The 11,502-nt window shown below is 37.4% G+C and overlaps 1 protein-coding gene across 1 annotated transcript in view; it reads right to left on the reverse strand.

The window, feature by feature from the left end:
* Positions 1 to 2,370: 2,370 nt before the first annotated feature.
* LOC123519527 overlaps positions 2,371 to 11,502 on the reverse strand; it is a 140,614-nt gene continuing 131,482 nt past the window's right edge. Inside the window, exon 10 of the transcript XR_006679032.1 lies at positions 2,371 to 2,396. The gene's annotated coding sequence lies outside the window, so the exon portion shown is untranslated. The remainder of the gene's footprint in view (positions 2,397 to 11,502) is intronic.

The following is an 11,502-nucleotide window of genomic DNA, read 5'->3' on the forward strand; positions in this document are numbered from 1 at the left end:
TGCAGTACTCAGTCTGTTTTGTAATCAAGGTCAGACATCTTGGTATTTATTTTTCTGCGTCTTTTCGATTTTTATAGAGAGAAATAATGCTTACTGCAGTTTTTTTTTTTTTTTTACGTTCTTTTTTTTATTTTCGTCGAGTAACTGGAATGTGGAAAGGTTTTTGCTGTTTTTTTTTTTCTATTCACTATGTTGATAAAATTCTCGCTTTCATCACAGGATAAGGTCAATGTTTGAATGTTTTATATCTATGTTTGTTTTCGAAAGTTTTTTTTATATTTCTAAATGTATTTCTTTCTCTTCTCTTTGCTCTCTCGTTGAATATTTTGCTCTCGAAGTTTTCCCGCCAAAGTTTTAGTTCAATAATACACTTGCAACTTTTATGATATAAGAATGAGTTATGACACTTTCAGTCTTCATATTTCAGTGTAATGTATTCAGGAACATGTTTTTTATTCACGTCTGATTGCAGCTTTTGTGATGTATTTATTCACTTCACTTTTTAATGCCAACATTCGCTCTGTACGTCGCAATTCCCTTTTTTTCTTCTTTTCTAGCAATTGATATTATCTTTAGTTTATGTTTTACTTTATTTCACTCTCTGCTTTTTATTTATTTTCATTTTTATGTTCCATCTTTACATCTGCATATTTTCTATCTATCCTTCACTTTGATCTTCCTCTCTTTCCTTCTCCCTCTCTCTACCTCCCTCTTCTTACTCATCTATATCAACATTGACATACTCGTTCATTCTTTCCTTTCGCCATCGATTTATCCACCTATTCTCTTTACCTGCTTTCATTTTTCTCCTTTCAATCTTTCTTCATCAATCTTCCTTTCTACTTTTTCGTCTCCCTTCCTCCCCACCGTACTTTCCTCTTCCATCTATCTGCTTTGCTCTTTTCTTTGTTCTCTCCCTCTCCCTCTCCCTCTCCCTCTCTCTCTCTCCATCTCTGCTACTGACTCGGGAAAAGCAAACACGTCCTAATCTGAATCGACTCTGGACCTGTGAATGGCTTTTGTGTTTCCTGTTCGTGTGTGTGTGTGTGTGTGGGTGGGTGGGTGGGTGGGTGTGTAGATGGGTGGATGGGTGTTGTGAGAGAAGGAAAATCATGTGTAGGTGCCTATTTCTCCCTTTTGTTGTTGTAATTGATTTTTTCCTCATTTTCCTCCTCCTCTTCCCTATCCCTTTTTTTCTAGTTTATGGACAAATAATGACCCTTATATTCAAATTAGGAGTGGAAGGAAAACTAGATATTACGAATAGGGGTAGTAGTAGTAGTAGTTGTAGTAGTAATAGTGGTAGTAATAGTACTAGTAGTGGTGGTGGTAGGGGTAGTAGTAGTAGTAGTAGTAGAAGTAGTACTAGTAGTAGTAGTAGTAGTAGTAGTAGTAGTAGTAGTAGTAGTAGTAGTAGTAGTAGTAGTAGTAGTAGTAGTAGTAGTAGTAGTAGTAGTAGTAGTAGTAGTAGTAGTAGTAGAGGAATTTCCAGGAGACTATTGATGTTGTGTTGCTTCTTTTGTCTTGCTCTCCTTTGTCTGGCATCGCTCCTGTATAGATGAAAAATGTTTGATCTTTTGTATAAACGTTTTTTTTTCTTCATGACATGTAAAGCCACTATTTTTCTGAATCGTTTTAATTTATTCATTTTTTTTTATATCTTACTGAAAACTTTGAGATTTTTTAGGTGAAGGTTCAGAATTTTCTTCTTTGTATGTTTTTTTTACGTAGAATTAAATATTTCTTTACATTTTTAACACCTTCACTTCTTTTTGGCTAGAAATTCAAAGCCTTATTTTCTGTTATTCTCTTCTTTTTTTCTTTTCTTTTTTCAATCCAACTAACGACTCTCAGTTATGATTTATTGCTTCGTCAAAATTCAAATATACATAATTATAGAAAAAGGAGAAATACCTCGTCTTTACCTGAGATTTATAGCTGGTGGTGATGATGGTGGTGATGATGGTGGTGGTGGTGGTGGTGGTGGTGATGGTGGTGCTTCCATCATCATTTCTCTCACATAAAGCTCAGGACCATACTTATCCTTTCATCACTTGCTTTCTTTCTCCTTCCTCCTTTTTTTGTTAAGATTCCAGTGTGTGCAATTTTGTCGGCATTTTTTGTACATTACCTTTGACATTTTCTTGATTTATGTTCGATTTATAAAGAAAGAATAGGTTTTATCTATTTGTTTATTCGTTAATCTATTTATCTATTTAGAGGAGAGAGAGAGAGAAGCTAATCACGAACACACACACACACACACACACACACACACACACACACACACACACACACACACACACACACACACACACACACACACACACACACACACACACACACACACACACACACACACACACACACACACACACACACACACACACACACACCTCAATCCCCCATCACACAAAGTAAATAACCTTAAGCCTACGCAACACATTTTATCTGATTACGTCGACCTGTGCCTCACTTCAACACAGAGCTTATCAAGGCATGCTTATCTCCCCCTCGCCTTTACAGATCTGACTTGCATACTTTTTAATATCAGTTTGTATTTATTTTACACTTGGCTTATTGCTGTATGAAGAGTTTATACACTGATCACATTGTTTTTCCTTTTTTCTCTATATTTTTGTGTTTTTTTCATATTCTTATTTTTCATGCTTGTATTCTTTCTCTTCTTGTTTTTTTTTCTTTTTTTCTTATTTTTATGATATTTTCTCAGTTTTCCTTTCTTTTTCTTTTTCATTTTTCATATATTTTTTATTTTCATGTTTTTATTCTTTCTCTTCATTGGATTTTCTATTTTTCCTTTTTTTTATGTATTTTTTCATTTTCACTTCTTCCTCTCTTTCATTTTACTCATATTTACTGTTTCTATTTTCGTTCCTGTTTCCTTTCTGTTTTCTTTTCAACTTTGTCTGTTTTCACCTCTTTCTCTTTTTCATTTCACTCTTCTTTACTAATTTTCTTTAACAAACCCCTATCTTTATATTCATGTAGCTTTTACCTTTTCATTTTTTTACGTTTCTTCCCTTCCTCTTCACTCTTCTCTCCTCCATTAAGTATTTTACGGTGAAAATTAAACCATATAGAAAAGTCATTTACAGAATATTAGCTTGCACGCTCCCTTCGTTCTCTTTTCCTCCTTTTTAATCTTTTCATAATTCACTTTTCTTCCCTTCCCCTTATTCTCGTTTATCCCATCCTCTTCCAATTTCGTTTTATCGGACATTTTTGATACTTCCTTCGTTCCCTTTCTCTCTCTCTCTCTCTCTCTCTCTCTCTCTCTCTCTCTCTCTCTCTCTCTCTCTCTCTCTTTTCCCTTTCTACGTACTTAAACCCATCCAAAAATGCCTCAGAATGATAAATGAGAGAGAGAGAGAGAGATTAGTCATTTCTTTCCCATCATCCTCTTTTCCTTCCTTCATTCCTTCTTTTCTTCCTTCCTTCCTTCCTTCCTTCTCTTTTCCTTCCTTTTTTTTTCTTTCTGTATGTGTGTGTAGTTTTTTTTCTTCTCATAAACTGTGCCTTCAGTTCGTTAACTCTTGTTCTTGCATAAAGAGGAAAAAAGTTGGTTGAAAGTCTCTCTCTCTCTCTCTCTCTCTCTCTCTCTCTCTCTCTCTCTCTCTCTCTCTCTCTCTCTCTCTCTCTCTCTCTCTCTCTCTCTCTCTCTCTCTCTCTCTCTCTCTCTCTCTCTCTCTCTCTCTCTCTCTCTCTCTCTCTCTCTCTCTCTCTCTCTCTCTCTCTCTCTCTCTCTCTCTCTCTCTCTCTCTCTCTCTCTCTCTCTCTCTCTCTCTCTCTCTCTCTCTCTCTCTCTCTCTCTCTCTCTCTCTCTCTCTCTCTCTCTCTCTCTCTCTCTCTCTCTCTCTCTCTCTCTCTCTCTCTCTCTCTCTCTCTCTCTCTCTCTCTCTCTCTCTCTCTCTCTCTCTCTCTCTCTCTCTCTCTCTCTCTCTCTCTCTCTCTCTCTCTCTCTCTCTCTCTCTCTCTCTCTCTCTCTCTCTCTCTCTCTCTCTCTCTCTCTCTCTCTCTCTCTCTCTCTCTCTCATACCGTATTGTTCTCCCCTCCTGTTGCTTACCATTTTACTCTCCCCTTTCACTTTTTATCCCTTTTCTTTTTTATTCCTATTCGCTCAGGTTTTGCACAACCAATGTAGTGGTTTTCAGATTGAATACTCCTGTAACGTGAAAGGAATCGGTGAAGACTGCTTTGGCCGCGTCACTCTATTAAAAGCAGTTATGATGTGTGTCAGTGAGAGAGTGTTGTAAGTAATTGGGTGAGAGAGAGAGAGAGAGAGAGAGAGAGAGAGAGAAAACTACGATATGACATTCTTTCTATCCCAAACTGGCTCACAAAGCATCTAAAGCACACATAATCACACACACACACACACACAGATGAACCAAAAATAAATGAACAAAAGATTAAATTACGCCTGAGTTACATTACATGACGAGATCTAAAGCAGGGGACGCCATCAAAAAATTACAATGCAAGTTTCCCGGCCAACGCAGGTGAGGCGAATGGTTACAAACAGAGTGAACAGCATCAAAGTAAAAAAATAATGGATGGGTTTGCTATAGGAAGAGGCGAGGCGAGGGGAGGCAAAAATGAATACGCAAAGGGGGAAAAAAAATAAGAGAAAATCGGAAAATATAGATTACACAGTTTCCATCAAAGGCCGGATGTATTAAAGACGACGAGCAGAACCGGACACAAAAAGGGAAAAAAGAATGAAACTAGAGATAAAAGGCCGAATACGGATACGAAAGCACGCTAACCCATTAATGTAGAACGGGTAAAATGCTGACGGGGAATGGAAAGGAAGATTAAACAGTTTACATTGGGGAAAAAACACGAAATGAATCATTGCTATGTATGTCAATAAATAAAAAGTGATTAATATACAGATTGAGAGAGAGAGAGAGAGAGAGAGAGAGAGAGAGAGAGAGAGAGAGAGAGAGAGAGAGAGAGAGAGAGAGAGAGAGAGAGAGAGAGAGAGAGAGAGAGAGAGACTATTAGATAATGCGCACACACACACACACACACACACACACACACACACACACACACACACACACACACACACACAAACACACACACTGCGCTTAAAATTCAGAGCAGAAATAGAGCAAGTAGAAAACAAAGCAAATTCTTTCATACACTCTCTCTCTCTCTCTCTCTCTCTCTCTCTCTCTCTCTCTCTCTCTCTCTCTCTCTCTCTCTCTCTCTCTCTCTCTCTCTCTCTCTCTCTCTCTCTCTCTCTCTCTCTCTCTCTCTCTCTCTCTCTCTCTCTCTCTCTCTCTCTCTCTCTCTCTCTCTCTCTCTCTCTCAATTATCCATTTGTGCTTCAGAGAGAGAGAGAGAGAGAGAGAGAATATCACGTCGTTATATTTTCTTCTCGTCTTGTTATCTGGTAGTTAGTAAGAAAATGAGATAATTGAAACACGTAAATGACGGACTGATGAAGAAGAAAGATAAGAGAAAAATGTAGGAGGATTTTTACAGTGTGTGTGTGTGTGTGTGTGTGTGTGTGTGTGTGTGTGTGTGTGTGTGTGTGTGTGTGTGTGTGTGTGTGTGTGTGTGTGTGTGTGTTTGTGTGTGTGTAGTGATAAATATTTCCTATAAATTAAAAGAAGTGCTTATAGATATCACGTTTCCTGGAAATACCTGGAGATGAAGGAATTAATCTCGGTAACTTCTGGCCTTCGTTCAAAGATTTATTTCCTGTTAGTGTGGAGACAAAGATTCAATGTTTTTGTTTCCTTTTAGTTTAATGGTTGAAATAAACAATTCTGAGAGAATAATATCATTAACTTTTTTTTGCTTCTTTTTAACACACCAATCTTTTGCTCTCCTATATTTTATGTATTTCCAGGTGTGAATGTGTAGCAAATATCATATCCAGGTTGAAGAATATTTTATTAATGTTTTGCTTTTACATTAACGTAAAATATGAAACTTTTTTACTTTTTTTTCACTATTTTTGTATGAAATATGTTATACCTTTTTATTTCCGTGTCAAGACGAGAGTGGTTTGTACTGAGTGAGGTTTACACACACACACACACACACACACACACACACACACACACACACACACACACACGAGCGTTGACATTCAAACATTTACTTAATATTATAATTTTTCAATAATTTTTGCATTTTCTTTCAGTGTAATATATATTCGGAGTTCTTTGCCGCAGTGATAAATATGCACATTTGTTTTCTTATGCTCATATAATAAATCACGGCCATAATCAGTTCTGGTGTCAGGGTGTTTTTTTGAATGATACGCTTGCTGTTTTCATTTCTCTCCCTTTGTGTCTCATGGAAGCTACAAAGACTTACTGAACGAAATATTCCTTCGAAAAATACACGAACGAACCTTTTCATCATAGGTAACCAGAACACGACCTTGCGTAGCACATTTCTAATTTTCCACAAGAATTGCAAGTCTACATTTCCACTTTTATGCAAGATACACAATACTAGGGGACGACTTTTGCCCTTTCATCACTTCCCAACGCAGACAAGAACTCACTTTAACGCTTCAAAACACCACAAAGTATTGCTCACAAACGTATCCATTGCTCGCCTTTTTCACCAGATCAGTAAAGTAATGGAGGCGGAACGATAAGAAAAAAAAAATTGGTAACTCTCTGACGCAAGTGGCGATTTAGGAGCAACGTAAAAAGAATTTGTGGAGCAAGAAACACGCCATTATCACTGCAACCGCTGGACATAAACTGCGACAAAACATAACACCAATAACAATAACAATAACGATCTGTCTTCAGTCGCGAAAAAGAGAGTGTTGGAGGCTTTTTTTAGCGTCTTTGTGGCCATCAAGCGTCGCGGGAGGTGGCTGGAGGCGGAATAAAGAAGATGGTAAAATGTGACAGAGAGAGGTGTGAGGTGACGCGTGAGAGAGAGAGAGAGAGAGAGAGAGAGCTGAAACATAAAAAAAAATAATCATAAACAGAGAACTTTGCATGAAGATAGACAAATAAACAGACACGGTTTTGGAAATTACAATCTAATACAAAGGATGATAAAGTGTGGAAAGAAAAATCACGAAGCCAGAGCCAGAAATGAGCAGACACATATAAACATCGCCAGACAGACAGAAAGACAGACAAACAGACAGGATCTTGGAATTATGCATTATTAGGAATGAAAAATAAAGAAACCTAATACTCTCTCTCTCTCTCTCTCTCTCTCTCTCTCTCTCTCTCTCTCTCTCTCTCTCTCTCTCTCTCTCTCTCTCTCTCTCTCTCTCTCTCTCTCTCTCTCTCTCTCTCTCTCTCTCTCTCTCTCTCTCTCTCTCTCTCTCTCTCTCTCTCTCTCATTGTGTTCGTCTCCTTCATTACCTGGTTCTCATTATCAGTCGCTGTGTTGCGCCACATAAAACATGAAATGAAAACATCAGTTGCCTAGACACACACACACACACACACACACACACACACACACACACACACACACACACACACACACACACACACACACACACACACAAGGGAACATCATACAAATAGAAAATTACCCAGAGAGAGAGAGAGAGAGAGACGCTGTGATATACGTAAACGCTTCTCGCTGTCAAGTTTAATACAAGCTGCACGGATATTCTCTTTTAATATTGCTGTGTTGGTGTTGATTATTCATGTCAATCAGTAAAGCCAATGAATATAAAGTCATGATAAGGGAGGTTCTCGTATTCATCTCTTTATGTTATCTTTATACCCTATCCTTCATCTTGTTTCCCTTCTACTTACCTTTACTATGCGCTTTAACTAATTTCATCCTTTGAGTACTATGACGCGTTTCCATATTATTTCTAACTATTTGGTGAGTTTATACAGCTTCAGGAACTCATGTGGGGGATTAAGATAGTGAAGACTGTGTCCATTGATCTTCTGACCTCCATAGACCCTTCCTAATGTCAACAAAATGGCCTAATCGTGCACAAATCTGAAGGTAAAATATGTGTTCCAGTATTGAAGTAGTTAATAGTGTAATTGCAAACTATGTCTTTTAGGATTATATTGTTCAGCTTCTTGTATTTTTTCTTTTCTATCTCTATAATTCTATAACTCTTTAATCTTTTATGTGTACTACTGCAAATATTTCTTTTTATTATACACAATACTGTATACTGTAGCTCCTTTTGCCTGTACTATTATGCTTCTTTCTCGTAGGTAGTGAAAGGTATTATAAACAACCACGTCTTTCTTTTTCCTTAGCTCAGGGATATTCAGTGGAGCCATGCGTGCTTTGGGGTTCGAGGGATTTCCAAGTGCATGGGTTCGAATCTTGTCCACTGTCTGAGTGTAGGTTAGGCTTCCTCACTCGGGGCAACGGTTTCCTAGCGGGTTGGCTTTGAGATAGGAGGTACCATAAAAGTCCATTAATTCCCGCGAAAACTTCACGTGGTATAAATAAATAAAAAAAAAACATACCCACGTAATCCAGATAATTCTTTTTGATATATATTGTAGCTCGTCACAGACATCTCCTTACCATATCTATTGTTTTTTTTCCTCGTAGATAGTGAAAACACAACAACCAAGTCTTTTTCCTTTGTTCACGGATATTCTGCCTCTTTACCTCAAACAACAATATAGATACCCACGTTTCTAGTCCTTTTCTGTTTTTTTTTTCGAGTTCCATTGTGTTCTGAACGAAGAAACCTCGCCGGAAGTTAGCTGAGTTAAGTAAATTTCCATCATCTTAGAATTTCAGGTTAACTCTTTTTGCCCGGTGAGATCCGACTGGTGAAAGATGTTGACAAAGATGAAAGAAGGTATGGAGGCAAACACACCTTTATATTCTACTAAGAGACTAAAACATTTCTTCTTTTCCGTGTTGTATTCAGTCGTGAGTTGCAGGAATAGGTGAAAAAATTAGTAAATTAATAATGTAGTAGCGAAATATGAGGAACTAAAGGAGGAATCACTCTAGCGTATCATTATTTATTACTTCTATCTTCATTTTCATTTTCTATTTAGTTTTTGTAGTAGGAACAGTGGCCATTCATCATCTGAAAACAAATAAATGAAAAACGAAATCAGTAAACAAGTACAAAAACTAAATTGGTTTTACTTATTTGTTTATTCATTTATTGATTTATTTATTTATTTATTTATTTAGAGAGAGAGAGAGAGAGAGAGAGAGAGAGAGAGAGAGAGAGAGCATGCATATCTAAAGGAAGAATCACTCTAGTCTATCATTGTATATTACTACTATCTTCCTTGTCATTATTTATTTCATTTTTGTATTAGGAACAGTGGCTATTTCACATCCAAAAACAAATGAATATAAAAACGAAATCAGTCAACAGCTACAAAAACTAAGGGGAAAGATATTTTATTTGCTGCAGTGCTTCATTTTTCAGGTCACAAGTTTTGGAGCAAGTCATGTAAATCAACCCAAATCACTTAACATTTTGCAGGTGAGCGGCAGTAAAACGAAGCTGGATCCTTGTTTTATTAGTGTTTGGGGTTCTGGGAGTAATGAAAAGCAGGTCCATTTGCTTACGTATACCATATAAACTTTTATTGAAACAGATACAGTCCGAAGCAGCGTGGTGGTGATTACATTCTCCACGCACACTGACTTTCCACAGTAACCAACAGACACTAGACAAAAACATCCCTAAATTAGCGACGCCACACGCACACACACACACACACTCTCTCTCTCTCTCTCTCTCTCTCTCTCTCTCTCTCTCTCTCTCTCTCTCTCTCTCTCTCTCTCTCTCTCTCTCTTCTCTCACGCGCCGCCTAGAATCAAGTGGAAAATAGACAGACACAAAGTTGCTGCCCTGGACGTGTACCTCGGAGACTCTCGGGAAAATCAAAGAAAACGTAGCAAAAAGGTTGATAATAGTGTAGTTTCCGCGCCTCATTTCTTCTCAGTATGGTCGTGAGTGATTCCCCGCCTTGCTTGTCTCTCCCGCCACGCGAACACCGCCATTCACCTCTACCAAATACACGGGGAGTTTATATTTTTTTTTTGGAGGGGTTGAGAGAGCTGGGTATTATTTCTTCTCTTTTTCTTTTCTATTATCATTTGTCGCTTCGGCGGTAAAAAATATATATGGTTATCGTTGATTTTGATTTATTTTTTCCCCTTGATGTAAAAGCTTCAGACGAGTTATATTAATTTGGAGTATGTTTTTTTTAATGCACCACAAAATAACCAAGGAAATGATAAGAGATAAGTAGAGAACAGGTGTTAATTAGCATGATAGTTTTGGATGAGAATAACAAACATGATCCTTATATGAAAAAAAAAAAAAAAGAAACTTCGCATATTAAGAAAAAAAAAATTGCAACTGACGGAACTTCACCAGGAGACATTGATAACAGAAACTGACAAGATGAAAAACACCGAGCGAAATTAAATCCAGGGAAAGAAGAATTTAAAAAGAAAAGAATGAAAAAAGAAAAGGAGAATGTCATAAAGAAAAATAATCTCGTAATGGAATGACAACAGAAATAGAAGCAGAAAGTAATTAGCAGTACCAGCTGGAGAGAAACACAAGATACATATTTTTGCATAAGAGAAAAATAAGTTAATGAAAAGATGTGGAGTGAATCTAAAAATAAGCGTGAGGAAGAACCAGGCCAAGAGAATGCTGGAGTGTAGTTTGAGACTCACGAGAGAGAAAGACGAGGAGGAGGAGGAGGAGGGTGGCGGGAAGAAGAAAAGGAAAGAGTTGAAGAAACGCAGAACATTTAAGTCAAAACAAACACGTTCCGTTGACGCCTCCGAGACACGACGCGACACGACACTCAAGCACAGGACTTCAGTTTGTCTCGCTGCCTGGAGGATAGTTGTGAAGAGAGAGGTGGGACGCAGGAGAGGAATGGCAATAGTGATGAAGTTACGGAAGAGTGAATGAGTATAGACGCTGTGGGAGATAGAGATAGAGGTTAAATAGATAGTAGTTGTGGTAATAGCAATGAGGTTAAGGAGGAGTGAAGGTGGATGTGACTAGACGTTGTGACTTGTGACATATTGCTTGTATAATGAAAGGTAAGTTAATTAGTAACTGTAAAACTAGAGGAAGGGAGTATAAGCAAACCAAATCGCTGCCAGATAAAAAAAAAATAATGAAAAACTAGACACAAGAGATAATAACAGAAAATGGAGAATAGCTTGCAGTAGGTCTTATAAAATTAACATTAGAAAATATGAACATGAATTTAAACAAATGTGAAAAACAAGAACACAGCAATGAAAATAAACAAACCACTTAATACCGACAAACGAAACACAAGAAAGCACAAAACAACACAAATACAACACAGGAAACATAAATAAAAGCCACAAAACAAACAAAACACAAGCAGCAGGATATTACAGAAATGCATAAAGCACAAACACAACAAAATAAAGAAACTAAACGCACCAGACAGACACACACCCACCTGAAAACAGAAAACACAGAAAATATAAACTAACACACATAATCCAGGAGAGAAACT

This window comes from Portunus trituberculatus, chromosome 45 (genome assembly GCF_017591435.1).
Source record: "Portunus trituberculatus isolate SZX2019 chromosome 45, ASM1759143v1, whole genome shotgun sequence".
NCBI classification, from domain to species: domain Eukaryota; kingdom Metazoa; phylum Arthropoda; class Malacostraca; order Decapoda; family Portunidae; genus Portunus; species Portunus trituberculatus.